Genomic DNA, 23,406 nt, shown 5'->3' with positions numbered 1-23,406 from the left:
TGACTGCCAATAAAGTAACAGGGAGGTAGAATTAGACCAAACATGATTCTATGAGAGCAGTGACTCCAAGCCATTCCCTCTACAGGAGTAGGCCTCACTTCTGGGGCCAGTGAAGAGAAGCCCACTCCAAGGTGTTACTCTTCAGGTGGCTTCCCAGCACGTCTGCAGTCATAACCAAAGCAAAGGAGAATATTGCATGACTTCAGAAGAAAGCCGGCCACTTTGCAACATCTTCAGGAAATTCTGCACTCCCCTAGGGCTTACAAAACTCCCTATGTCTTGCAGCCCAAAGGCAAGATCTCAGTCACCTAGCTCTAGTTTGCATAACTAAAGAAAGTGGAAGCTGGTTGTTTTCTGAGTGACCCTTGGCCCAACCAAGCTCTCATAATAAGCTCACAGAAATAAGAAAGCAATAAAATAAACTACTGCAGCAGTGAGAACTTGTACTACTCACATGAGCAGGAAAAGCCAGGCCCCTGGGTGTGTTCATCTGACCCCTTAATCTGTGAGGGTCCCATGGCTAAAGCAGCGTCCACTGAAGGTACTCTAAGATTATTCTTTTGAAGATGACATACGTGCTACTTAATATAATTTCATGTCATAATCCATAAGACTTTTCAGAGAAACAATTTACTAAAATTTTCTATAATACCTTTTATCTTCCTTTTTGATGTGGAAAACCATAGCCTATGATCTGTTTTTTACCTTCTTTACCTCTTTCTGGTCCTTCTTTCCCTGTCCTATTAACATATTATCCAACTCTGGGGAAAAAATTAAAACACATACATACAGAGGTTCAGAGCCATATCCAGTATGACCACACAGTGGGGAGAAAGTCCACCTTCAAAGCAAGCAGAGCAGCTCTACTCTTCCACATGGGGCATCCAGACAGATTTCCTTTGTACAAACAGTCTCACTACTGGTGGAAAATTTTTGAAAATCACTGAGTTACTCTAAATCCCCTCACTTTAAAGAAGCACAAATCAAGACACAGATAGGTTTACTTGGCAGGAGGTTACTTTTAGCAGAGCAATCGCTAGAAACCAGACCTCAAGCTCCTAGTCCGTGGCAGCAAAAAAGCCCAATTAGTTTAGGAGGGACAGAAGAAGCGCCACATGGGCCTCTTTCAATCAAAAGCCACCTGGGATTAGGGCAGCCACCCTGTCTGAGGAGCTAAACTAAGAGCCCTCCCCACCACCCCCACTTCCGTTGCAGAACAAGGGTCACGGCCACGGGAGAGCTGAACCTGTGGACTGGGTTCTGGTTTGAGTCAGAGCACAATTTGGTTTTTAAGCCCAGAATTTTTTTGCTTGGATACTCCAGCCTTGGTTAGAAGTTGAGAGACCTAGCAGCCCTTGGCTTTTCAGAGTTTGAGAAAGCAACTCAGTTGCACTACAACAGAGAAGGAATATTTACTAAGTGGGAGAGGAAGCTGCTGCTGAAGACCTTTCTAAGCCACTTCTGTAAGGTTCACTTCAATAAAACCAGTAAACATACCTATCACAACTTTGTTCTCTCTGTGAGTAAAACCTTGAGCGTGTGTGTGTGTGTGTGTGTGTAAAGTGACACAGCAAGCAAGCTAGCTTGCTCATTTTAGCAAGACCGAGGGTATCTACAGAAGTGAGGTTCTGGGTCATTTTGAGGATGGGAGTAATAAATTTAGCATTAATATGAAGGTCTGTGGCAATTTCTGGATTCCTTTTTTTAGAAATATATATATGAAATTTCACAGTCTTCATTTTGTGCAGCGCCAGGCCCTGGGAAGCAGGCTAGCTGGGGGTTAAGTAAAGTGGTGGGGGAGGAACCCGGCCAGGCGGGGCAGCCCGAGTTTTTTAGCATCTAGGCAGCATGGGGTTTTTTAGTCTCCCCTAAAGTTGTCCCCTTCCCGCCTCCCACAGCTTGCATTCCTGGGGAGTGTCCTAACATCTGCCTGGGGCTTCAGAACCATGCACACTCAGGCGTTCACTCAACAAAATTTATTGAGTACTCACCTCAGGCCAGGCCTTCCCATCTGGGACTACTCACTAAGTGCCCTCCAGAGTGCTCTGTGCCCTTTCGCAAAGAGGCATGGAGGACCAGATCCCACAGACTCCTGCACTCCCCACAGTAGCTTACGGTCAGCCTGCGCTTATAAAGCACTCAGTAAACCCATACGCACATCAGGCAAAATGAGAATAGGCTGGAATTTGTGGCCAGACTGACCCAAATGAAATCCTAACATTGGGGCAACTGGCAGTAACTAGCTACTTGATCCTGAGCAGGTGGTTAAACTTCTCTGAGCCTCAGCTTCTTTAGATGAAAATGGAGGATAAGAAAAAATATTCCTCAGACACCTGGGTGGCTCAGTCAGTTAAGCATTTGCCTTCAGCTTGGGTCATGATCCCAGGGTCCTGGGGTCAATTTCTGCATCGGGCTTCCTGCTCAGTGAGGTGCCTGCTTTCCCCTGCTTGTGCTCTCTCTCCTTGTCTTGCTCTCTCTGACAAATAACACCTTAAAAAAAAAAAAAAGAAAAGAAAATATATTCCTTACAGGGTTATTTGTAAGGGACATAAAGAGATATTAGGTAAATACACAGGGACTACCAATATTAGGTTAAAAACTTTTTTAAGATTCAGCACATTTTTATTTTAATATATTTAATATATTATTTATTTTAATATATTTCAAAGTAATGCCTGCACATAATTACAACAGTAACACCTGTACAGGGCACTATTCCAAATATTTTACATTGATTAAACTTATTTACCCTAAGAACAACCTTCGAAGGTAAGTACAATTACCTGGTGCTCAACGAATGATTTAACTGAGGCACAGAGAAGTTGAGCAACTTGCTTAAGGTCACACAGCTAGCAAATGGGCATGACCTGGCTTCAAATCATGTCCATATTCACACATTTCAATGATTCAAAAATTTCTGTAAGACTTGTTTTGAAAAGCAGACACTCTCTGCCTTTCCTTCCCTGGCATTCCCACTCTCTATATAACCAATGCTTATAGAAGATGAGGATTTAAGTTTCTTTCACCATTATTGGAAACCACAGCATCCCACTCACACACCACCCTTACCCTCTTCCATCCTTTCAGTATCAATTTTTAGTTGAATGTAATGTTTACATTATTATCACTTCTAACAGTATTATAGGCTCTGCAGGGTTCCATCATTCTCTTTCCTCCCTATACAGCTACTACCTAGAGTTAAGACTCCTCTTATTAGTTTGCTTAGCTTCAATGCATCTTCCATGAATTCATCACCAAACTACCCATATTAATCTCCTCTCCATTTATTCACACACATCAGAAGTCCTTCGATCCCTTGAACACACCTCTCCCAGAGCCTTTCTGCTCTAGCCTACACTGGACACTCCTAGTCCTCCTGCACAGCCATATCTCAGAAGCTCCTTTCATCATCCCTAGAATTACTTTTACTTCTTCCTTGGGCCAGTTCACCTGGGTCCTTTACATTTTTATGAAGTTGAATTTCTCAACTTTTTCTTTCAAGTTTGTGTCTTTTAGATCCTATTTAAGAAATCTTTTCCTCCTGTGAAGTAGTGAAATTTTTCTAAAATTTCTTCTAGAAGTTTTATACTTTTAGCTTTTATGTTTCAGGCTGGGATCCATTTTTAGTTGCTTTTTGTGTATGGTGTGAAGTGAGGGTTGAGATTCTTTATCTCAATATAGATATCCACTTGTTCCAGCATCATTTCATTAAGAAAAATTGTCCTTTTTCCCATTGAAATACCTTGGTCTCTTTGTCAAAAATCAACGGACTATTTATGTGTGATTCTTTATCTAAACTCTCTACTGAGACACCTGGGTGGCTCAGTTGGTTAAGCGTCTGTCTTCAGTTCAGGTCATGATCTCAGGGTCCTGGGATTGAGCCCCACATCAGGCAGGGAGCCTGCTACTGTCTGTGCCAGCTGCTCCCCTGGTTGTGCTCTCTTTCTCTCTGACAAATAAATAAAATCTTTGAAGAAAAAAAAAAACTCTCTATCATTTTCTATTAGTCAATACATCTGTATTTATGCCAGGAACAGAATGTCTTGATAACTAAATTTTATAGTGAATCTTCAAATTAAGTAGTATAAGACTTGCTATCAACTTTGTTCTTTTCAAACTTGTTTTGGCCATTTAAGTTCTTTGCATTACCCTATACATTTTAGAATCCATTTGATTGTGATTACAACGAATCTACAGATCAATTTGTAGAAACTTTTTTTTTTTTCTTTAAGAGAGAGAGAGAGAGAGAGAAAGAGGTGGGGAAGGGGCAGAGAGAGAGAAAGAGAGTCCTAAGCAGGCTCCATGCCCAGTGCAGAGTCCTACATGGGGCTTAATCTCACAACCCTGAGATTATGACCTGAGCCAAACAGAAGAGATGGATGCTTAACAGACTGAGCCACACAGGTGCCCCTGGACAAACTGACATCTTAACAACATTAAGTCTTCCATCCACAAACATGGCATCTCTTTTTATTCATGTAGGTCTCCTCTAACACAGCAATATTTAGTAGTTTTTTGTTTTAAGATTTTATTTATTTATTACACAGAGAAAGACAGAGCAAGAAAGGAAACACAAGCAGAGGGAGTGGGAGAGGGAGAAGCAGGCTTCCCGCTAAGCAGGGAGCCCGACTGGGGCTCGATCCCAGGACCCTGGGATCAGGACCCTGGGATCATGACCTGAACCAAAGGCAGACACTTAACCAACGAGCCACCCAGGCATCCCAATGTTTAGTAAGTTTTTAGTGTAAAAATCTCAAACAAATCTTGTAAAATGTCCCTGACTATTTCATGTGTTTTCTGTTTGTTTCTTTAAAAAGAGACTCTATTTTTATAGAGCAGTTTTAGGTTTATAACAAAATCGATATACAGAGTTTCCATGTAATTTTGCCCCTCCCCTCCCAAGACACACACATACAATCTCTCCCAGCTAGAGTGCTTTTTATGCTACTGTAAGTGGTATTTTTATTTTTTATGTTTTGAAACAGTTTAAGCTTTTAAGGTTATTTATTTATTTAAGTAATCTCAGCACCCAACAAGGGGCTCTAACTCATGAGTCTGAAGTCAAGAATCACATGCTCTTCCAACTGAGTCAGCCAGGTGCCCCTCTAAATGGTATTTTTAAAATCCCATTTCAAAATTGTTCATTGTGAGAATACAGGGGGAAAAAATTAAACATTAATCTTGTATCCTATGAACTTGCTGACCTACTTATCAGTGCCAGTAGTTTTTCTGTAGAATCCTTGGGATTTTCTACATACTCTATCATGTCATCTGCAAATAAATATTATTTTATTCCTTGTCAATCTGTATGTCTCATTTTACAGCCCTGGCTAGAACCTTCAGAAGGATATTAAATATAAGTGATGAACGCTAACATCCTTAGGTCTTAGGGGAAATAGTCAGTCTTTCACCACGAAGTACAGTCTCGTTTGTAGGTTTTCACAGAGGCTCTCCACCAGGTTGATGAAGTTCCCAGGTATTCATAGTTTACTGAGAGGTTTGTGTCTTTTTTTTTTTTTTTAGTATATGTGCTGCCGAAGAGAGCACAGGTTTGTGTCTTTTTAAATCACAAGTGTTGAATTTTGCAAAAGTCTTTTTTTTTTTTTAAAGATGTATTTATTTACATGAAAGAGACAGTGGGGAGAGGCAGAGGAAAAGGGAGAGAAATCCTCAAGCAGACTTCTCACTGAGCTTGGAGCCCAACATGGGGCTCAATCCCAGGACCGTGAGAGTGTAACCTGAGTCGAAATCAAGAGTTGGGTGCTCAACCAACTGAGCCACCCAGTCACCTTGCCAAAGGCTTCTATGCATCTATAGAGATGATATTTTTTTCTCTTCATTTCTGCTAATGTTGTTAGACTTGATGGTATTTAAATATTAAATTAACCTTGCACTCCTGGGATAAGCTCCACTGAATCATGATGTATTTTCCCTTTAGTACTCATTTTGCTAGTTGCTTGCTAAGGTTTTTACCTATGATCATGAGAGATATTAGTTTGTAATTTTTTTCTTGTAATGTCTCTCTCTGGTCTTAAAATCAAAATAATACTGGCCTCATAAAATGAGCTGGAAAGTGTACTACCCAATTTTACCTTCTGAAAGTTCTGTGTGGCTGAAGGATTGGTTTTACTTCTTCCTTAAATGTTTGATATAATTCACCAGTGACACCATCAGGGCCTGGGAGTTTTTTTGGTGGAAAAATTTCTTTTTCTTTTTTTCAAAGATTTTATTTTATTTATTTGACAGAGATCACAAGTAGGCAGAGAGGCAGGCAGAGAGATAGGGGGAAGCAGGCTCCCTGCTGAGCAGAGAGCCCAATGCGGGGCTTGATCCCAGGACCCTGGGATCATGACCTAAGCCGAAGGCAGAGGCTTTAACCCGCTGAGCCACCCAGGTGCCCCATGTGGAAAAGTTTCTTAATATGAATTTAATTACTTTCATTGATATACTGATATTCAGGAATATTTCTCCCTGAGTCAGCATTGGAAATTTGTGTTTTCCAGGAATTGTTCCATTTCATCTAAGTTTTCAAATTTACTTGCATAGTTATTCATATCCTTTCATTATCCCTCTAATTAATGTAGGATTTTAGTAATGTTTTCTCTTTTCTAATATCCTGACTATTTTGTGTTTTTCTTGATCATTCTATTTTAGATGTTGTCAATTTTACTGATTTTTTTAATCAAATTTTTTGTTTCACTGATTTTCTTTTTTCTATTTTTTGGTTGTTTTCTGATCTTTATTATTTCCTCTCTTCAACTTCCTTTGTGTTCAAATCCTCCTCCGCCCTTAGCTTCTTCTTCCCTTTTTTTTTTTTTTTTAAGATTTTATTTATTTATTTGACAGAGAGAGATCACACGTAGGCAGAGAGGCAGGCAGAGAGAGAGGAGGAAGCAGGCTCCCTGCTGAGCAGAGAGCCTGATGTGTGCCTCTAGCTTCTTAAGGCGGAGTCTAGATCACACGTTTGAGACCTATTAAAGATACAAATTGTTTATATAAGTTTTCTTCTAAGGACTGCCTTAGCTGCATCCCAAGAATTTTAAAAACTTTCTTCTTGGGGCGCCTGGGTGGCTCAGTGGGTTAAAGCCTCTGCCTTCGGCAGATTCCAGGGTCCTGGGATCGAGCCCCGCATCAGGCTCTCTGCTCAGCAGGGAGCCTGGTTCCTCCTCTCTCTCTCTCTGCCTACTTGTAGATCTCTGTCTGTCAAATAAATAAATAAAATCTTAAAAAAAAAAAAAAAACCAAAAAAAAACCTTTCTTCTTCATTCAAAATATTTAGAAATTTCCTTTGGTGATTTCTAACTTTACATTATTGAGAAGCATGCTGTTTTTTCCAAATATCTGTTATTAATTTTTAATTTAATTCTATTCTTACCAGAGGGCATACTCAGTATGATTTCAGTTGTTTTACATTTATTGAGTCTTTTTTTATGGCTCATCATATGGCCTAATTTGGTGAATGTTTCATATGCACTTGAAAGAAATGTATATTCTGCTATTGTTAGGTAAAGTATTCTATAAGTGTCAGTTCGGTCAAGTCTGCTGATATTGTTTATTATCTTCTATCTCTACAAATTTTGTCAGTTTGTTCTATCAGTTATTGAAAGAAGAATACTGAAATCTCTAAATCCAAGGTTTCTTCCTCTGTTTTTGCTGCATGTATTCTGAAGCTGTTATTGGGTGTACACACATTTAGAACACACATTGGTCCTCCTGACCAACTGTACTCTCAATTATTATGAAATGAAAATTTCATGTGACATTTCTTGTTCTAAGGAATACTTAGCTTTCTTATGACTGGTGCTTGCATGGTATATAACTTTCCATCCTTTCGCTTTTAATCTATATGTGAATTTGTATTTAGCTGGAGCACCTGGATGGTGCAGTCAGTTGGGCATCAGACTTGGTTTCAGCTCAGTCGTGATGTCAGCGTCATGGTATCAAGCTCTGTGTTCGACTCTGCACTCAGAGCAGAGTCTGCTTAGGACTCTTTCTCTCTTTCCCTCTGTTCTTCCCCCACCCTACACATGCCCTCTCTCTCTCTCTCTCTCAAGTAAATGAATCTTAAAAAAATAAAAATTATAAATTAAACAGGGGGTGCCTGGGTGGCTCAGTGGGTTAAGCCGCTGCCTTCGGCTCAGGTCATGATCTCAGGGTCCTGGGATCGAGCCCCACATCGGGCTCTCTGCTCGGCAGGGAGCCTGCTTCCTCCTCTCTCTCTCTCTGCTGCCTCTCTGCCTACTTGTGATCTCTCTCTGTCAAATAAATAAATAAAATCTTAAAAAAAAAAATTAATTAATTAATTAATTAAATGGGTTTCCTCTGAACAACGCACAGTTTGAACTTGCTTTTTCTGTCCAGTTAGTCTAATCATCTCTGCCTTATAACTGGGATTTTTAGACCCTTTATAATTAATTATTAAGATGATTTGGCTTAATTCTACCATCTTTGTGTTTGTTCTTTTGGGCCTATCTACTCATTGTTCTTTTTTTCCTTTTTTGTTGCCTTCTTTTGTGATGATTATTTTTAGTACTCCATTTAATCTACAATATTGGTTTATTAGCTATACCTCGTTGAGTTTTGTTTTTAGTAATTGTTCTAGAATTTTAAACATGCATATTTTACTTATTACACTACACCTTTAAATAATACTATATCACCTCTGGTATAATGTAAAAACCTCATAACAAATACATGTTATCATTTCACTTCTCCTATCCTTTGTGCTACTATTGTCACACATTTCACATCTATAGATGGTCTGAATCCTACCATGCATGTAATTTTGGCTTTAAGTCATCAATTATATCTTAAATACATTTTAAAATGAGGGAGAAGAGAGTGTTTTATATTTACCCACATACATGCCATTTCAAGCACTATTCATTCCCTTGTGTAAATCTACATTCCCATCTGATATTTTTCTTCTGCCTTCATGAATAGCTCACATTTTTCACACTGCAAGTTTACTGACAACAAATTCTTTCAGCTTTTGTTTGTATGAAAAAGCTTTTTTTTTTTTTTTTGGCCTTCACTTTTAAAGAAGTTTCACTTATTTCCAAGTTGTTTTATTTTTTTTTCTTTTGCTACTTTAAAGATGCCATTCCACTGTTGGTTTGGCTAGCTTTAGACCTGAAGTCTGCAGTCTTAATTTTGTTTTTCTGTACACAGTCTTATTTCTATCTCTATATCATTAATTTTTAATAACTTGATTATGATATAGTTTGATGTGAATTTTTGTGTGTGTGGGTTTATTCTGTTGAGTTTCTTGTATCTTTTTCTTGGCATTTTCATCTAATTTAGAAAAATTTTCAATTTTTTTCTTACTATTATTTCTTAGTAATGAGAAAGACTTAAGATTTCTGGAGAACTTTCTGTGTAACTCCCTCTCATCTGGAATTCTTCCTCACAACTTTCAGCTGCCTCAGTTTCCCTAACCTCCAATCCCTCTCCTTAACTAGGTGAGGCCACCATGCTCTACTTGGGATTCCCCTCCCAGCTCCATGGTCTGGACTGTGCTTCCAGGTAGAAACCTAAGTGATAACAGAGCTTACCTCATTTGTCTCTCTTCTCTCAGGAATCACAATCTGTTCTACTTCTAGTCCAATATCAGAAAACATGTATTTCATGCTTTTACACAGTTTCTTGTTATTTCTGTGGCAGGATAAAAGTGGCTCTTATTACTCCATCATGGATTAAAACAGAGTCCATTTATGCTTTTCTAAAAATCCATGTTCTGACAATTTTTGGAAGGTAGTAGAGAGTAAACACGTATTAAATCCAACATGCTTAGCTGGAAAGTCACCTCAATTTTAAAATCTATAAACAAAACATAATAGTTTTAAAATTAATAAGTACTCCAAACAGTGAGAGATAGTTGTTTTCAACTTTTCACCAAAAAAAGTCAGCTCGGTGAATGAATTATAAATCAAGTTCCACATCTAGTTGTTTTCTTTACCTACTTACAGTAGGATCTTCTGATAAACTAATTGTGCCAGAAGCTTGTTCCACTTTTTCTCCAAGCCCAACACTTAATTATTAACTTTGCTTAGGCTGGTTATTCAAGCATCTCCACATTAATATGACCTGTGTGTAATTTTGCTCTAAGAAATACAATTTTAAACAATATCTTTATATTTTTGGTCTCTTATTTACATTTAGTGACAAAAATAATCAGTTTCCTACACTCACTCTAGAAAATATCACTTGATTTACCACAGAGGTAATCACCCTTTGTTTGAAAACTATGTTAAAATTTGCTGGCTTTGTGCCACTATAGGACAAAGTGTCAGAAGAAACAATGCCCTTGGGGACCGTTATAATGCAATAAAGTCCAATTTTCAAACATTCAATAATATATTTCCTATTTGAACATCTCTGTTCTATGTATTATGCTAAATCAACAGTCTTATAAATCATTTTGTCCTAGCTCATACAGATTCATGCTGTATATTCATTCATACTGAAACTGTATTCAATATTTACACATACAGAATTCTGTATGTGGCTATTAATAATATTTTCTTCATCCTCAATGACACCCTTTAATTATTTTTGATTTGTGAGATTTAATACAACACAAAAGTAACAAAAAGGTAAATTTTTACAACTAAAAATCTCAATGATGTAAAACACATTACATAAAATTATCTATAATTCACCACTGAAATTAGCTATGATGAACGTACCAATATAGTCCTTGCAGTGAATGGTATAAAACAACTATTAAGAAGGTAATAGAATTTCTACGGAAGTCTTAATTAATCTTACATTTAAAATTAGCCAAGTGTATGTGAACAAAATTGTTTCATAATTTTTTCCTCTAAAATCATCAAACCATTTGCAAACTCCCTGATAAACCACCAGTTTCACAGACCATCTCTGTGAAATCCTGTTTCAAAGATACAAATTTGTATTTTTAATCAGTGGTAGTAATTACTGATTTTCAATGATTGATATATGGAAGACATTTAATACCCATTTGATAAATTATTAAGCAACAGTTTTGGGATTCATACTTTTTTTTTTTTAAGATTTTGTGTATTTGTTTGACACAGAGAGAGAGATGACAAGTAGGCAGGCAGAGAGAGAGAGGGAAACAGGTTCCCTGCTGAGCAGACTGCCTGATGCAGGACTTGAGCCCAGGACACTGAGATCATGACCTGAGCCAAAGGCAGAGGCTTAACCCACTGAGCACTGCCCTGGGGTTCATACATGTTAAACACTATTCCAAACTCTGAGGATAGAGCAGTGAACCAGACAGATATTTTTTCTATTCTAGAGGTACTTCCTATCTAGGGAAAAGAAAGAAACAGTACAAAGAAAGCAGGTAAGTTCAGAAAATGTTGATGATATGAAAGAAATAGTGTGATGAGATAAAGTGTGACTTAAAAGAGTTACTTTGGATGGGGTGTTCAAGAACTCACTGAAGTTACTGTTGAACAGCATGCTGCGTGATGAGGAAGAGGCAGGCATCGAGGAGCTGAGACCATTCTAGGCAGAAGGCCCAGCAAGTGGAAAACTCTGAGGCAGTGGTAATGGTTTGGCCTTTTGGGGGATCAGAGAGAAAACTGAGGTGCCTGAAGCAGATTGAACAAGAGGAATACGGGATAAGAAGAGGTTGGGAAGGCACCCATGAACCAGAGTAACAGAGCCCTGTCGGCTGTTGTGAGTTTGGGAAACTACTGGAAGACTAAAAACAGGTGAGTGATAGGAGCTACTTTACATCTATAAAAGATCACTAAACGTTCCATGGAGTACAGAGGAGTCGGAGAGAGGCAGAGTGAAAACAGGGAGACCAGTTACAAGGGTATTTAATAATCCAAGCAAGATGGGGCGTCTGAGTGACTCAGTCAGTTAAATGACGGCCTTCGGCTGAGACCATGATCCCAGGGTCCTGGGATCTAGCACCATGTCAGGCTCCCTACTCAGCAGGGGAGTCTGCTTCTCCTTGCCCTGCTCATGCTCTCTCTCTTGCTCACTCTCTATCTTTCAAATAAATAAAATCTTATAAAAAGAATCCAAGAAAGAGGTCACTGCAGTGGAAGCAGTACAGATGCAGAGAAGTAGATGGAGTTGGGAAGTATTTTTTCATATAGAACAAGTAAGACTTGTCAATGTATTGAATGAATTAATGCATATGAAAATTAATGAATAGTCACTAAAATAGGGAGACTTGAGAGAAAGTTTAGCATGTGCTACAGAAGCTGAGGAAAGCTTTCTGGGGGAGGCAGAATGAGAACTGGGCTTGAGAGATGAGCTAGCTATGGCTAAGAAGTACAGCAGTAGGGATTCAATTCCAAACAAAATCAGTGAGATGGGAATGAACTTCAGTGTGTCTGGGGACTCCTGAGGGACAGCCTACTAGCAGAACGTTGATGAATGAGCAGCATGGTGGGGGAGAGCGGGATGGAAAGAGCTGGATCATGGAAGATCTGGAAAGTCTAGAAGGATGAGCACTGTGTCTATCCCTATCCAATCCCCAGAACAGCTGGCGCTTGAACTTCCTACCAAGGAGAATGGCATTGAGCTCTTTGTCCTAGTTCCATGCCTGAACCCAGGCACCCATCTTAATGCCTTCTGAGAGAGGCCTCAAATGTTCACTGGTCTGCCCAACATCAAGGTTACGTGCAGGGCAGTGAGCTGGGAGATGGAAAAAGTCCCTGCTACTTTCCCATCCTTAGAGGATAGGGCAACACTTAACATCTATAAATGCTTCTGATAACAAATAAACTACCCCTTAAATTCTGAGCTAGAGGCATAAGTCTGTCTCTGACAAAATGGTGGGTCTTTCCCAGGGAGCATTCTCAGGATTGCCTTGGAGACCACCCATACCCAGAGCTCTGCCTCCTCCTTCTCTCAGCAGTCTGGCTCCCTAGACTTTGCTGTCTCACCACAGAAGGATTGTACCTCACAACTCCATAATAAGATCCCTGTTACACCTGGAAAGGAGGCCTGGATTTCAAAATTCCAGACTCTCTAAGAGACCCCATTGGGGTGGGCAAGTTTAGATTCACTGACCCTGCTCCCTCTGTGACTGCACCAGAGACTTTCTTGCCACATGTGAGCTCTTTAGAGGCAAGGATGCTGCCTGTGTCACACATGCTTTTCCCCAGAAGCTGGCACAGGGTGTTTAGACAAAAAAAAAGAATAAATGATTGACTATGAAATGTATGTTAAGGGATAGGACATAAAAACTACTCAATACCTAAACAGTACCCCCCTTTAAATCTGCCTGCCTCCTCCATGGAAACAATAGCTGCCTTTTACTTGGTGGTGTATAATGTATAACAAAGGTGCTAGCCACATTTCCCACATTACTTCACTTAATATTCACAACATCCACGCTTTATGTGCATTTCTACCCACATTTTACTGATGGAGGAACTGAAAGGCAAACAAGCTAAGGTCATATACTAGCAAGAGGCAAAGCCAGGTCTCCCACTTGCCCTACAGCTAGTAGAGGTCATCTCCTAACTCACAAAATGAGATGCTTTCCAGTAGTCCTACAGCAGTTCTGTGGGTGAAAGCACTGGAGTCTCCCACCTGCCACTCTGGAGGGCAATTCAGCAACCCTTTAGTTTGCCCTCCCACCTCAGCAGGAAGCCGTTTATCAGATTAACAACCCACCTGCTCCCACAGCAGAGAGCAGGGCTCTGAGGAAACAGAACTGGGCTTGGTTGGGCTCTCTGTGGGGGCCAAGGACCCAGGGACATCTCGGGCCTTACAGCTGGGAAGACACTTTGTGCTTTTGCCCTCCCCAGGAGGAGACTAGAATGTGTTCTTTGACCTCACTGTCAGCATGAAGTAATGGGAAGAACAGGATTTGGAGCCAGACAGATGTGGGTTTGAGTTCTGATAAGCTTTTATGATCTTGGTCAAGCCACTTAGACTCTCCATGTCTCAGTTCATTCAGCTGACAAATGGCTTAATGCCCTCATGGAATTATCTTGGGCATTAAATGAGATGGCATATTTAAGGAGCCCACACCACAGTTGGCACCCAACAGTGCTCTCAAGCAAGAGCTTTCCTTTCCTCTCTCAACTGGATAGGGCAATCATTATTGGGTCTACTTGTCAGATGAGCAAACTGAGGTGCCAAGAGATTGACTATAACCTACAGCTAGCAGAGGTCATTTCCTAACTCACAAAATGAGGCTCTTTCCACTAACCTTTTTTCTTCTTTTTTTTTTCCTGGCTTCTCAAAAGCACAAACAGGTCATTCTCCCCAAAACTGGTTATTTTGCATTGAATATGTAACCCTCTGAGCCCTTGTTCTCTCCTCTTTGCTTCCTTTCTCTATATCCTTAACTCACCAGTCTCTGGAACACACAAATCAGACTGCTCATCATAAAGTAATAGAGTCACAAGCAGAAAGAGAGGTAAATACAATTCTCTCCACAAGCAAGACAAGCCCTCTCTGTTGGTGCAAAATCATGACTCATTCGAAATCTTTTATGATGTCCAGATGCTGAGCACATCTAAATTGCTTCAAATTGCTTCTACAGTGTATGTTAGTGGTGGGGAGGGGAACGACCAACATCTATATATATTTATACATTTACCAGGAAATGTGTTTATATTGTTTTCCAATCAGGATTAACCACAAGCCAGAAGTTCCACACCTAATGAATAAGCTAAACTCAGCCCACTGTCAACAGTGAATAGTCCTTCTCAAACATAAAAGATTTTAAATCAAAATAGATGTTAGAAGAGCATGATTCTCAGGATTGCTGGGCAGCCAGAGCTATCTCTAGCAGCTGGCAGGGTGAGTGATGGGTGTTTCTGGGCTCAAACTTTATCCTGGAAACCTTAGAAGTTAGGAAAGGGAGGCTTCCAAGGAAGGAAGAGATCTCTTTTTGGCCTGCAACTACTCCACATTTAGGTCATTGGAAATTCCTGGTGCAATCTCTGACCACCCAGAACCCATCCCTAAGTTGGCCCACAGCCAGCAGTCCAAGTCACTCTGGAGCCACAACTTGGGTCTTTCCCAAGGCCACCTGACCCTAGAGATCTGTGTGGACTCACTATGCCTAGATGTTACATCTTGTAGACTTAGCTCACTGTCCAAAATGTAAAACTTCTCAATTTTTCTCACATTCTCAACCCCATACTGTCCCGTGTCTCTTCTCCCAGAAACCAATTGCTCCTGTTTCCTGCAAAGTTTCCCTCTATGCCCACTGGAATCCTTTATTCCATGACAAATCAATCCCCTTCATCCTTCACATTATCACAGAAGGCTCTCTTCTCTTCTTGGACTTCCCTGAGACCTAGCTATCCCCTGATCACAAGCATCTTCTACAGCCATCCTGAGGGATGACTTCACGTTTGCCCATGTCTACGTACCCACCTGGTTCATCAGATGAAGCCACAAGGTGGGATCAGTGTCCTCACACTCCTATGTGTTTCAAGACTATTACTCTCCCCTAGTGTAACTCCTTTGGGGCTCACACTATCTAACTACACCAGCTTCCTTGCATGTCTCTGTCTCCCTACTCCTGCCATCCTCCTGGAGCAGTTCAGTGTGCCAGGAGAGAACCCTCCAATGCCATACATTATGTTCCTTACATTGAATGACCCTGATCACCCTTCCACATCCATCACCCACTGCCACAGCCACATTTTTCCTCATTACTGCCAAATACATTGCTTTCCTTTTTTTTTTTTAATTATTGGTTTATTCATTATGTAGTGATGCTTTTTTTTTTTTTTTAAGAGGAAGGGAGAGGGAAAGAGAGAATTTCAAGCAGGCCTCACACCCAGTGCAGAGCCCAACATGGGGCTCGATCTCACAACCCTGAGATCATGATCTGAGCCGAAAGCAGGAGTAGAATGTTTAACTGACTTACCCCCCAGGTGCCCCACAAATATGCCATTTTCTGACATGGCCTCCCAGCCATCTAGCTGTCCATTTGTTTTTCAGCCTCTCTGAGATCACTAATCCCTCGATCCTTCCTCTTTCTACCAGTCCTTTATCCCCCAGTTTTCTTTTATTTTCGACAAAACTTGCACTATTCTCTCACCCACGCCCTCATGCCTGGCACTCCTGTTCGGCTGCTGCCCCCCAGTCTTCTGCACCAGGTTCCAGTCAACTTCTCCTTCTTCTTTCTGCACTAGCAGCTGAGAGCTACAAAAGAAAACACGTGACCCGCTACCCCACAAACATACCTACATCAGAGACTGTTGGTTGCCAATCCCAATATGTCTGTTAACACCATTTTAGAATCCTGTTTGGAATAAAAATCCTTATAATTTTTAGAATTTTGATCTTGAATAAAAGCATTTCCCAGCATCCCCTGGAGCTAGACATGATCACATAATTCAGTTCTGGTCCATAAGGTAAGTAGAGTTATTGTGTAGCAGCTTCTGGGAAATTTCCTTATGATATACTTACGATGTACCCTTTGTCTCTCCCCCTTCTTCTATGCTCCTACTGGAACATGGATGTGATGCCAGGGGTGCATCTTAGACCATAATAATGAAGGCTACATCTGAAGGATAGCAGGATATAAAACTAGAAGTAGTCTGGGATTCTGAGAATTATAGAGCCTGAATTGCCTATAATAGACTTCTTTGTGTAAGAGGGAAATGAACATTATCCTATGTACTCCACTGTTTTTTAGGTTTCTGTTACTCATAGCTGCTCACAGTGGAACAGACTCCTGCTGACACAATGCCCTGAGCACACAACCAATTCTTCTTCTTGCACTTGGTTTGCTTCCTTTCCTAATACCCTCAGACTCCAGGAAACTCAGCCCCGCCCTCACTGACCCTAACACATTCAACTCCCACCCATTCTCTTATTTTACCATGTAACCTTACATCCTTTGGTAAGGTGGCTAAATATAAGATAAACATTAAAAAAATGTAACTTTATTCTACCGGCAAGTATTAGCAAAGGAAATGAGTAAATCTACTGGAATATATACAACAAGATCTTGAAAATGGAAAGTTATGCTATGTTCTTAGGGAAGAAAACCTACTAGCTTAAAAAATCAGCTTCCTCAAATTAATATGTATATAGAATTTGTTCTTATTAGAATCTAAATAATAGGGCACCTGGGTGGCTCAGTGGGCTAAGCCGCTGCCTTCGGCTCGGGTCATGATCTCAGGGTCCTGAGATCGAGCCCCGCATCGGGCTCTCTGCTCAGCAGGGAGACTGCTTTCTCCTCTCTCTCTGCCTGCCCCTCTGGCTGCTTGTGATCTCTCTCTGTCAAATAAATAAATAAAATCTTTAAAAAAAAAAAAAAGGAAAAGAAAAGAAAAAAAGAATCTTGGGATGCCTGGGTGGCTCAGTTGGTTGGACGACTGCCTTCGGCTCAGGTCATGATCCCGGAGTCCCGGGATCGAATCCCACATCGGGCTCCCAGCTCCATGGGGAGTCTGCTTCTCCCTCTGACCTTCTCCTCGCTCATGCTCTCTCTCACTGTCTCTCTCTCTCAAATAAAAAAAAAAAATAAAAAAAAAATCTTTAAAAAAAAAAAAAAAAAAAATAAAAGAAAAAAAGAATCTAAATAATACTTTTAATGAAATCTCATAAAATTATCTTCAAACTCATATGAAAAATGACCCTAAATAAAGAAGGAAGTCATAAAAAGAAAAGTTAGAGTCTTCCTTTACAGAACATATTATAAAGTCAAACAGAAATGGAAAATTGGTAAAACAAAATAGAAAATCCGTGACAGTCATATTTACGAATTAAGAAAGTAAAATGGACTCTAATCTTATATATTACACACAAAAAATCCAAATGGATAAAACTATCAGAGAGCAAAACTGAAAAAAATTTGCAAGAAAAATTTGGAGACTTTACTATAAACTGAGGATAGGGGAGAACTTCCGAACAAAGACTGGAAAGTTGGAGCTCCAAAAAAGAGGAAAGACCCTCAGAACCATGTCTCACTCCACATTTTACCATGCCTTTCACAAGAGACCTCTTCCAGCACCCTACATGGATAAGGATTCTTACTTGGGAAAACTCTGGGCTTCTAAGAAACTGCCATATAAGAACACAATTCACCTTGCTCAGCAATAGGAACCCTGGAGTCAGCTAAGCTCAACTCCCACAAACCTTCATGAGGGAGGAGGTTTATGTTTTTGATCCTGAGATACCAAAGGATGACCTGGATTTCTGCTTAGCAGCCTTGTACAATTACCACACAAGGATGTTCGAGAACAAAAGTGAGATACACAGCAGACCACCCAGGATACCCATGAAATGATCAAGACCCAATACCCTTAAATGTTTTTACCCTTTACTCTGCTTCCTTCCATCACTTCCTAGGCTAACATCAGACACTGGATCAACCCCAAGAAGGAGACTGTCCACAGCATCCAGGGATCCATAGTGTCCCCTCACATCGCGGCCACCAATAAAGGCTATTCCTGAATGATGCTAGTTTCTTCTCTCTACCTAGTGTTGACAGGCCCCTGCACTAATTAATCATAGTGGAACATTCTGCTGCCTACCTTGATTAAATAGATTTGTGACAGATGAAAAAAAAAAGGTGAAAGGTATATTTGACTGTAAACTTTACAACTTTTGTACCACAAAGGCCACAGAGAAAAGATGTGGAAAAATATTTGTAATACGAATTTTAAAAGTTAATTTTGGTTAAGAAGTAGGTGAATATGATCCAATGACTATATTAAAATGATTCCAAAGATCATGCGTGTATATGTATATGTGCATATTTCTGCAAAGATCTTGTTGGGACTCCAAAGGGTTCTCCATGAATAGCACCCCTCTTTCTTGTCCAAGATCCTGAAAAAGTTGAAAGAGTAAAGAGTAAGTATGGGAGCAAAAATATTCTACTTTTATTGATAGAGGCTAAGTTCCCTAGCCTGTATTCCCACTGGATTGTCAAGGCTTTAAACCTCTCCTCTATCACATTCTAGGTTGCTCACAGCCAGGCTGCATATCCACATCCTTTTTCATTCCATCTCTAGAAAAGAAGGTGGCTCTTCTGGTAAATCTTAAGGCCTCTATCTTCTCCTTGGTTCACTGTTTCTGAATATACTCTTACATACCTAAACTGATCATAGTTAATAAATAGAATGAGACATGATGATTGGCTTAAACAATCAGACCCTTGCCTGAAGCTGGAGGGAAGAGTGTCAGTAATAATAAGTAGGAGGTTAACTATGGGGGAGGAATGCATTTCCCAAATGGGAAGTCCAAGAACTTCCTGCCAGAAAAGAGGGAAAATGGAAGTACAGAGTTAACCAGCAAATGTCCCCTGCCCTGCCTTGGAGCGTGAGGTCCCCAGCCTTGGAGAATCAGGCAACAGGCAAGCTGAGACCTGATGAATAAAAAGGAATTGGCAGGAGAAAGGAGAAGTGAAAGGCTTTTCAGGTAGAGCAAACAGGATGTAGAACATTCTGGGGATAAGAGACACAGAACACAGGCAGGAACTGCTAGTATTTCAGTGTGCCTAAAGCACAAACCTGGCATCCCTGCTCTCAAAGACGAAACCATACCTAGGTTGTATCCGTAAACATTTGTGGACGAAAGGACTAGCATCCCATGAGTCAGCCTTACGCCTGGATACAACTCCTTACTCCAACAGTCCCTCAGCATCCCCTCCTGCTCTGCAGTGCCCTCCTCAATCTCAAGGAACCCACAACTGCCAAAAAGCACCCAAAGCTTAGACATAAAGCCTCCAGAGATGACTTTGCCCCATAAATGTACTTTGGATACCAGATCCTGAAATGACACAGCAACTAAAGCTGATGGAGGGCTGCGGAGGGCTCACGAGAAGGCTAAAAGAAGTCACAGCTACCTGAGGGAAATCTGGAAAAAGCTGGCTGAGTGAGACTTCTTGCTGGTCTCCTTCAGAAGCCTGGGAACCTAACTCCTTCCAGCATAAACTCTGGCCTTAGCACCCTTTTCAAAGCATATGGAAGTGAAAAGGCCCACAGTGTCTGAAGATTTAGATGTTGGGTTTGTCACACCATCTCCCTAGAAGCTGAAGGTCTTTAGGCATCTCTGTTCAGAAGCTTCAGGAAACAGACTTTTTCCAAGTACCCATGAAGGGTTTAGGGAAATGGCCAGTGTTAACTATACCATACCCACCTGATCACAAACATGCATAGTGTGTAAGAGCTTAGACTTTGAACACAGAACTGGATTTGAACCTTGGTTCTGCTAGGCACTTTATATCCTGATCCTTAATTTTCTTATTTGTAAAAAGGGAATGGTAGTGTTGGGAAGATAAGATATAGTAACATATATAAGGTGTTAGATGTGAATATTCTTTGTAAGTTTTAGCTCCTTTACTTCCCTTGATGCCACCAGTCTCCTTTACCTAACCTTGGATCCTTTCTCTTGTTCTTCAGACCCTATCTTGTCTCCTATTATTGCTGTGAAAGGACTGTCAGGAAGCTTCATAGTCCTGTCTTCTTGGAATAACTGCCTCCCAACCCAAGGCACTTAAACTTCAGGAGACTCAGGCAGTGAACAGAATTCAGTCATGTGAATTGAACACTGTGCCTGGTTTTATGCTAAGTATGGGGGGTACCATGGAGAATGAGACATAGACTCTTCCTCAAGAAGCTCTGCTCCAGTGGGAGAAAGCAGTACAGAAGAACTTATAATAATACAGCACAATAACATAGAGTAAAAGGAGACATACCTACTGAGTCTGGGGGCATCAGGGAGGAAATGACAGATGAGTTAAGTCTTAAAAGGATTAGGAGGTGCCAGCTGAAGGAAGGAAGGTGAGGAAAGAACCAAGGGGAAAGCATTAACAAATTAAGGAAAGGGCACAGAACCTGGAATGTGCAAAGAAATAGGCAGCTCTGGGCTTCCTTTAGTGGCATACAGCCTATAAGATAATAATAAAGTGGCATACAGCATATAGGATATGCCCAGTTGTGTCTGGATAAGCATAGAAAGGAGTCTGATAGGAAGTACACTAAACTGTTTACCTAGGTTGAGGTTAAAAATATAGGAGATGGGAGTCTTTTGGATTTTACTTTATTTTTTTAAAGATTTTTTTTTATTTCTCTTACTTGAGAGTGAGAGAGAGAGAGAATGAGCACAAGCTGGGGGGATGGGCAGAGGGAAAGGGAAAAGCAGACTCCCAACTGAGCAGGGAGCCCAATGTGGGACTCGATCCCAGGACCCTCGGATTAAGACCTGAGCTGAAGGAGATGCTTAACTGCCTGAGCCACCAAGACACCCCCCAGGTTTTACTTTATATCCCATTACATTGTTTCAAATTGTTACAAGTATGTATTAATTTTATAATTAAAAATGTACATTTTTGAAAATGTAAAACAGTTAATTTTGGCTACCATGCATGGAACTACTTAGAGTAGGGCAAGTCAGAAGCAGAAAGACCAGTTATAAGGCTATTGCAGGTGGTGAAGTTCTAAACCAGAGAAGTCACTATGGAGATGAGGAGAAGGAAAAGTCAAGGGTGTCAAGACCACAGAATTGTGTAAGTGGTGGTAACTTTACTGAGACAGAGACCATGAGGGAAAATAGATATTCAGAGGTCATGGAACTGAGGACTAAAAAGTAAGCTTGACATGCACAACAAGATCTCTGGGTTTCCTGGGAGGTGTCACTCTGAATGATCCTAGGTGGGAGGGATAGGCTATGGAGTCTTCATCCTGCTTATGGCTGTATCTGAGCCAAGATTTTCCCTTTGCTTTCTAGTCTCAATGATACAGGACCCAAATCTTGTCACTATAGTCTCAGCATGGCCTGGCACATCTGGAGCTCCAGAGAGTCTCCTCAAATGGAAAGGGCCAGTACAAGCAAACTCCTGGGCATCCTGGGAAAGGTACTCATCCTGGTGCAACCCTTATTCTCTCTTTGACCCCGAGTAAGCCACATTCGTCAGTGGGCCTCAGTTTTTCCATTAGTAATTTAGAGCACAGAAGGAATCCTTTTTTTTAAAGATTTTGTTTATTTATTTGACAGAGAGAGATCGCAAGTAGGCAGAGAGGCAGGCAGAGAGAGAGGAAGGGAAGCAGGCCCCCTGCTGAGCAGAGAGCCCTATGCAGGACACGATCCCAGGACCCTGAGATCATGACCAGAGCCGAAGGCAGTGGCTTACCCCACTGAGCCACCCAGGCACCCAGAAGGAATCATTTTTAAGGCCCCCTTCCAACTCCCATAGTCCATGATCCGATAAACCACATGAAGAGACAGACTCCTACCTAGTTTTTTCTGAGCAGGGGACATTTAAAAATTCTGATTTTCTAATGTAAAAAGCTTGCTCAGAGATCACAGGCTCTGTGTTAATTAGCCATGGGTAAGAAAGCATAAGGCCTGCCTGAATGACTCCCTCACTCTGCATCCACATACAGGACCTACAGTGAGCTAGATTTCAAACACAATGAAGAAAGGATATCACACTGAATAGCTGTTTGACTTCAGAGAAAGCCCAATTCTTTAAGCCCTTCTTTGGTGCTACTATACAAACCCAGCTTCAAATCCCCACTTATGAGTTGTGTGACCTCAGGCAAGTTATCTAGCCCTTCTGTGTATTGGTTTTCTCTGACATTATATAGGGATAATAATAGTACCAACTTCATAAAATTGAGGTGATGATTAAATGAGTTAATATTTATAAAACACATAGAACAGCACGTGGCACATAAGAAACATAACACACATGATCGTTAAATAAAATAATAATAATACATACAGTCACAATTCCTGCCCTCTAGGAGCTTAGAGCCTAGAAAATGTTCACCATAGCCCAGCACAAGGAGAGAAGCATGAACGTGACAGTGTAGAGGAGAGTCACTCTACTTAGCCAGGTCAGAGGGCAAAGGGAAAGAGAGTGGGAGTGAAGGTTGTTACGGAGATTCCCAAAAGAAACGAATCTTGAAAGAGAAGTGAAGCTTCATCAGGTGAGGAAAGGGAGAAGGAATTTCCAAGCACAGAGCACCAAATGATCAAAGGCATAGAAAATGCAAGTAGTTCAGAATGTTTGAAGCATAAAGTACATGTAGGGATGGGGAGAGGAGGAAGCAGTCAGGGAAGAATGGGGAGATATGAGATGGAGAGGCCAGCAGACCCCAATTCAGGTCAGATCTGTGCTGAAATCTGTGTAGCACTGGCATGAACTCAGCAGTTGAAAATCTGAGGTAAGTTGAGAATAAGGAAAAGATCATGCAGAACAAAAGGAACCAGGAAAGAGCCTGAAAATGTGTTACCAGAGAGGTAAAAAAACTCAAGTAAAATAGAAGGAAAAAACATTTTAAAAGGTAAAAGATAGAAAATGGCAGCTGTTGCAAAGAGATTAGGCAGGATAGGGTCAGAGAAGACTTGTGATTAATAATTGATGTTGACCTTGACCTCTGACAGAGCCGCTTCAGTGATGGCGGAAAAGCCAGGATTGCTTAGAATTCAGTAACCTGGAGTTAAAAGCTGAAGTGATGACAGTCA

At 40.8% G+C, this 23,406-nt stretch overlaps 1 long non-coding RNA gene and 1 pseudogene across 2 annotated transcripts in view; one reads left to right on the top strand and one right to left on the bottom strand.

Moving 5' to 3' along the window:
• Positions 1-685: 685 nt before the first annotated feature.
• Positions 686-23,406, bottom strand: part of LOC116600871 — a 32,067-nt gene continuing 9,346 nt past the window's right edge. The window contains exons 4-5 of one of the 2 annotated variants that reach the window (XR_004289841.1): positions 9,555-9,819; positions 686-919 (exon numbers count right to left, since the gene is read on the bottom strand). This is a non-coding gene — a long non-coding RNA (uncharacterized LOC116600871). Of the gene's footprint in view, positions 920-8,321; positions 9,820-23,406 lie in introns of those variants that run through there. The other variant, XR_004289840.1, reaches the window with a different exon arrangement.
• LOC116600870 lies at positions 17,481-18,543 on the top strand (annotated as a pseudogene).

This window comes from Mustela erminea, chromosome 10, assembly GCF_009829155.1.
Source record: "Mustela erminea isolate mMusErm1 chromosome 10, mMusErm1.Pri, whole genome shotgun sequence".
Lineage (NCBI taxonomy): Eukaryota > Metazoa > Chordata > Mammalia > Carnivora > Mustelidae > Mustela > Mustela erminea.
Note: the sequence above shows the minus strand (reverse complement) of the source record. Positions and strands in the feature narration are given on the sequence as shown.